The 6,339-nt window shown below is 38.7% G+C and overlaps 1 non-coding gene across 1 annotated transcript; it reads left to right on the top strand.

Moving 5' to 3' along the window:
- Positions 1 to 1,130: 1,130 nt before the first annotated feature.
- Positions 1,131 to 1,237, top strand: LOC128285088 (small nucleolar RNA R71). Its single transcript, XR_008275503.1, has one exon. It is a non-coding gene; the product is annotated as a small nucleolar RNA R71 (small nucleolar RNA).
- The last annotated feature ends 5,102 nt before the right edge of the window (positions 1,238 to 6,339 follow it).

Here is a 6,339-nt window from a genome sequence, read left to right as displayed (position 1 = left end):
CAAGGAATCGTAAAACTCCTTGGATCTTTCAATTTGTTGGGTAGCTTATTCTGTAGTATGGTTGAGCAAACTGCATTCAACTCTACATGTGATGCCTCATCCAACTTTCGTTTATTTGTTAAAAGCTCCTTTAAGAATTTAACTGCGTTTGGCATCTGTGAAAGTGCTTCAATAAACGGTAAGTTAAAATGTAACTTTTTTAATAATTTAAGGAATTTACCGAATTGTTCTTCTATGCAGTCTTTCCTTGTCGCGTTTGGGTATGGCACAAGAGGTTTGTATTCTTTACTTACCAGTTTCTGGTCATTATGGTCCACCTCACCCTTATATTTACGTACCATAGCTTCTTGCCTCGGTTCTGGTTCAGTGCAACTAACCCTTCCTCATTTTGAATGGTAATTGCATTGATTTGCTCCCTTGGGTTAGATTTAGTATTACTCGGCAGGCTACCTTGTGGTCTTTCAGATATCAATTTAATAACCTATCTGAGTTTCGAACCCTTGGATTGATGCTTGTTGATTCTTAAGGGCTGTCTCGGTATTCTAGAAATGAGTTTCTAACACCAAGATGAACTTTGTTAACATCTCCTCAAGGTTTGGCTTCTTTTCCTGCTAGTAAGGTGGTTGTTTAAAACCCAGAGGATGTTGTGGCCTTTGATTTCCTTGACCGCCCCACGAGAAATTTGGATGGTTTCCCCAACCTGCAGTATAAGTGTTACTATACAGGTTATTTTGGAGTCTAGAGTTATTGTTACCCATATATTGGGCTTGTTCCTCCTCGATGCTAGGGTTGAAGGGTTGATATTCTGTGCATGCTTCTCATCTATTCGAATCGCACCTCATCACTGGAGGTACCTGGGTAGAACCACACAAACCGTCAATCTTTTTATTTAAGAGTTCTACTTGGTTAGATAGCATAGTAACCGCATCGAGGTTGAAAACACTAGTTGCTTTCGTCGACTTTGTCTTCATAACTTGCCACTGATAGTTATTCAGTGACATCTCCTCAATAGATTTGTAAGCCACCTCAGGTGTTTTGTTATTCAAAGTTCCACCGGTGGCGCGTCGATGAATTGCCTCGTTAAGTTGTTCACACCGTTGTAAAATGTCTGAACCTATAGCCAGAGTGGTAACCCATTGCGAGGGCACCTCCTCAACAGATCCTTATATCTCTCCCATGCATCGTAGAGTGTTTCTAGATCTATCTGCACAAAGAAAGAAATGTCATTCCTCAACTTAGCTGTTTTAGCCGGCCGAAAATATTTAAGTAAAAACTTTTCTGTCATTTGTTCCCAAGTAGTGATTGACCCTCGTGGTAACGAGTTCAACCATTGTTTAGCTTTATTCCTCAACAAAAAAGGGAATAACCGAAGGCGAATAGCATCATTAGAAATGCCATTGATTTTAAAAGTGTCGCAAAACTCTAAGAAATTTGCTAAGTGATTGTTTGGATCCTCATCCTGCAAACCATCAAACTGAACAAACTATTGCATCCTTTGAATTGTGTTAGGTTTCAGTTCAAAATTATTGGCAGCAATAGTAGGTCTAATTATACTTGACTCAGTTCTTGTTAAATTAGGTTTAGCATAATCATATATAGTGCGTGGAGTAGGATTTTGATTTACTGGATCAGCAGCAATCGCAGGAGGTAGCAGATTTTCTTGGTTTTCAGCCATCTCCTCAGTTGTGGTTGAAGTATCGCCCTCTTGCTCGTCCTTTGTGTATCTTAGGCTTTGCCTTATTTCTCTTCAGTTTTTGCGAATTGTGCGGTTAACCTCACCTTTAAAAAGTAGCGGTCCTGACGGGTTTCTTCTGGTCATAAACTAAAAAAAACCTGTCAAAAGAAAATAAATGAAAAATTAGAAAAGGAAAAAACTTGAAATTGCAATAAAAGTAAAATGGCTAAAGCAATAAAAATTGAGTGTTCCTAATATCCTAGTTCCCTGACAACGGCGCCAAAAACTTGATGCGTGATATTCATGACTGGTTTTTAAAATTTATAAATGAATCGTTCTTGAGACTAACTTATTATCACGATTAAGGCAAGTGTACCTATCGAATAGTAGTATAGTTCAGCAAGACTGGATTGTCGAACCCAAAGGAACTACGAGTACTAGTATTTACTTCATTTTTATTATCTAGCCTTAAAATCAAGAGGTTTGGTTATCTAAACTAATTACTAACTAAGAATGCACAGAAAGAAAACTTGGGAAAATACTTTTGGGAAAATTCTATTGATTAAGACAATACATAAGGAAAAATCCACCTAGACTTTACTTGTTATTTGACTCTAAATCAGATGATTTATTCATTTGACTTGATCCGTAAAAATCCCTAAGTTATATTATTATCTCTCTCAAGACTAATAACGTCTAACCTTAGGTTGAATAATTGAAATCTCATTCTAATTAACACCCTAAAATTGCATTAACTCGATCTATGGATTCCTTTATTAGGTTTCACCCTGATCCGACAAAATCTTGTCACCCTATCTCTAGGCGCACAATCAACTCCACTTAATTATGACAATTTTACTCTTAGACAAGGTCTAATCCTCCTCTGAATAAGAGCATTAACTTGAACCAATATCCTGGAATATTAAAACAAGATTTAAGAACACATAATTAAGAACAAGTCAAATATTTATCATACAATTCAGATAATAATAACAAGATCTATCTTAGGTTTTATTCCCCTTAGGTATTTAGGGGGTTTAGTTCATGATTGTAAAAGAAAACATCTCAAAATCATAAAGATAACAAAACATAAGAAAACCCAAAACTTCTGAAGGAACTTGAAGGGAGATCTTCAGTCTTGATGATGAATCCGCTTCTAAGATCGATCAATCGGCTTTCCTTGAGTAATTCCTTGCTTCCTACTTCATATCACCCCTCCTAAGTGCCTCCTCAAATGTTTAAATAGGCTTTAGAATGCCTAAGAGCCCTCAAAATTGGTTTTTTTCAAATAGGACTATAATTGGGCTCGGCAGGGACACGTCCGTGTGTGATTACTCCAGCCGGTGGTCAAGGCTTTTGAATAGGCACGGACGTGTACTCTACCCGTGTAAGTCGTGCTTCAATCTTGCTAAATGGACATGGCTATGTGACACGCCCGTGTGAGGAAGTTCAGGCCATGTTGATTTCCCACGTAGGTCCATTTTCTCCATTTTCTGCCCGTTTCTCGCTCTTTTTACTCTCCTATGCTCACCTAGGTATAAAACATGAAATTAAAAGATTAGGAGCATAGAATTCACCAAATCTAAGGAGAAATCATTCGTAAATGTGCTAAGCATGGGATAAAAATTTGTATAAACTGTGGTTTATCATCTTTCTACATCAGTTTTAAATGGTCAATCACTGTACAAGGTTCTGCATGGAAAAGATCCCACATATGATCATTTACGGGTATTTGGGTGTTGCTATTTTCCGTATCTGCATCTTTTTTTGTGTCACAAGCAGGAATTTCGCTCGCAACCTTGTAGTTTCTGGGCTATAGCTCCCAGCATAAGGGCCATCAATGTCTCACCCCAGATGGTATTGTTGTCATTTCTCGTAATATCGTGTTTGATGAAAATCAATTTCTATTTCCTACGTCTGACACGGTCGGACCCGCATCTTCTTCTAGTTCATCTTGATCACCAACTTATGTTCCTATTGTTCAACCTATTCATTCTCGACCCACGGAGTCCTCCTTTTCTCAACCTCTTATCCTGACTTCACCTTCTAACTCTGATGTTCACCCTGTTCTGTTTTGTCTTTACCTAATACTGATAATGTACCCAATTCAACCATGATACCTTCCACTATTCAAGTTTCTCCTCCTATTTTGTCAGCTTCTTTAACCCTCACAAGCACTCATCTAATGGTTACTTGGTCTTAGGCTGGTGTTTTTAAACCCAAGGCTCTGAATGTTGAAACCACTGAGCCTCACACGATTGAAGAAGCACTATCGACTACAGAATGGCGTGCTACTGCTCAGGCCGAGTATGATGCCCTCATTAATAACTCCACCCGGGAACTCGTTCCGGCCCTGAAAAATCACAAAGTTATTGGGTGCAAATGACTCTTCAAAGTAAATAAAAATTTGAATGGCACGATTGCTCGTCATAAGGCTCGATGAGTAGCTAAAGGGTGTTCTCAAGACTTGGGTGTGATTTTAAGGAAAGGTTCAGTCTGGTAATTAAACCTGCTACTATTCGAATCATTCTACCTATTGATGTTTCCAAAGGATGGAAACTTCGTCAGATCGATATAAATAATGCATTTTTAAATGGCAATCTTACTGATGAAGTGTTTATGCAGCAACCTTTGGGGTATGTTCAGTATGTGTCTAATAGTAAACCTTTGGTCCGTCATCTGAAGAAGGCCTTCTATGGTTTACGGCAGGCTCCACGTGCTTGGTTTGATAAATTGAAATGCTTCCTTCTTCCCATTGGTTTTCTTTTGTCCAAGTCTGATGCATCTTTGTTTGTTAAAGTAACACCTGATTTCACTCTTTATGTTCTTGTGTATGTGGATGATATTATTATTACTGGGAGCATGCTTACCTATATAAATAGCTTTGTCTAGTAAATGAATAGGAGTTTTCACTTAAATATATGGGTGATCTCCATTACTTTCTAGGGATTGAGGTTACTCATTCTGCATAAGGCTTTATTCATCTATGCCAACAAAAGTACATTCACGATCATACAGATAGGAGTTCTATAACTCATGCGAAGAATGTTCACACTCCTACGATTAGTTCCTCTCATCTTTCTAAGGATGACGAAGAGAAACTCTGTGATTCTATGGAATACAGAAGTCTTGTGGGTGCCCTATAGTATGTGGTCCTTACTCGACCAGATATTGCATACGCGATAAATCGCATATGTCAGTTCATGCATGCTCCTACTACTTTTCATCTTGTTGTATTGAAGCGAGTCTTACGGTATTTATGTGGTACTTTTGATTATGGGATTGTTGTTCGTTCATCTACTCAGCTTTCGTTTGTCAGTTATGACGATGCTAATTGGGGCTGGATTTTGATGATTATCAGTCTACAACAAGCTACTATGTGTATTTTGGTCACACACCGGTCTCTTGGTGTTCCATGAAACAACAAGTTTTTTCACGATCTATGGCCGAAGATGAATATCAAAGTCTTGCTACAGCTACTAGTGATGTTGCTTGGTTGGTCTCATTTCTAAAGGAGTTACAACTTCACTCTATTGATCCACCTACTATTTGGTGTGACAACTCTTGTAACACCCCAAACCTGGCCCAGACGTTATGGCCGAATCTGACGTGCCACATTGGAGTTGAAAACCCACGTTTCGTTTTAATGTTTTAAAACCATATATTTTATTGAGTTAACAAAGTGTATGGAAGTCGGGCACCGGTAGGTATCCGAGACAGAGGAGGTGAGCCATGAAGGTCGCTAAGTACCAAGCTCTTTGATTGGAACCAATCCTAGACATGCCCACAACCATAGCCACACTTTGTTATATCGAGTTTAAATTTGTTTAAGTGGACGTCTTTGATTAACCGATGAATCGTGGTGTTGAGATAATTTGAAAACAAGTATCATTTTGAAAACACGTCCTAAGTCTAGCCCATTTGAATAATAATTAACCAATTTTAAAGTTATTAAAATTAAAATAATCCGAAAAGAAATAAAAGAAAAGTTAAAATTGGCCTTATTACAACCCAAAAATAAATAATAGTTAAAGGAAATTAAACGAAACCAACACTTTATTTAAAGCCCAAGACGATCACCGTGGCCACTCAATCCCCTCCGCCCAAGTCCCCACATCAAGGCTCACCGCAAGGTTAAGGAAAGGGGTGAGTTTGGAAACTCGATGTGCAACAAGCCCCTTTCAGAGCCCAAAACAATAACGGCTCTTTGGGTCTAAGCCCAAATCCAATCTCAATCATGCATCGGGTCAGTAGCCCTTTTCATATTTCATATTTCATAATCTTGGGTCAAGCCTTTTCATATTTCATATTCTTGGGCGAAGCCTTTTCATATTTCATATTCTTGGGCGAAGCCTTTCTCAGAAATCAGTATGGCCCTTAGGCCCATTTCAATGTCACATATAATTTCAATGAAAGAATGCAACCCATTTGGGAGACTACTCAACCCACCATCCGCTACTCTCCACCGTACCAACCAACACACCATGTGGGATTAACTCGACCCACCCCGCCAAACTCTCCACTTTGGCATAGATAGCTTTATCATAACTTGAGGCCTAGCCTCTTTTAATAATCAGGGCCAAAGCCCTTTCAATAATCAGGGCATAAGCCCTTTTATAAGCGAGGCATAAGCCCTTTCGATAATCGGGCATAAGCCCTTTTCA

This window comes from Gossypium arboreum, chromosome 11, assembly GCF_025698485.1.
Source record: "Gossypium arboreum isolate Shixiya-1 chromosome 11, ASM2569848v2, whole genome shotgun sequence".
Lineage (NCBI taxonomy): Eukaryota > Viridiplantae > Streptophyta > Magnoliopsida > Malvales > Malvaceae > Gossypium > Gossypium arboreum.
The sequence above is the reverse complement of the archived record's forward strand: the minus strand, read 5'-3'. Positions and strand labels throughout refer to the sequence as shown.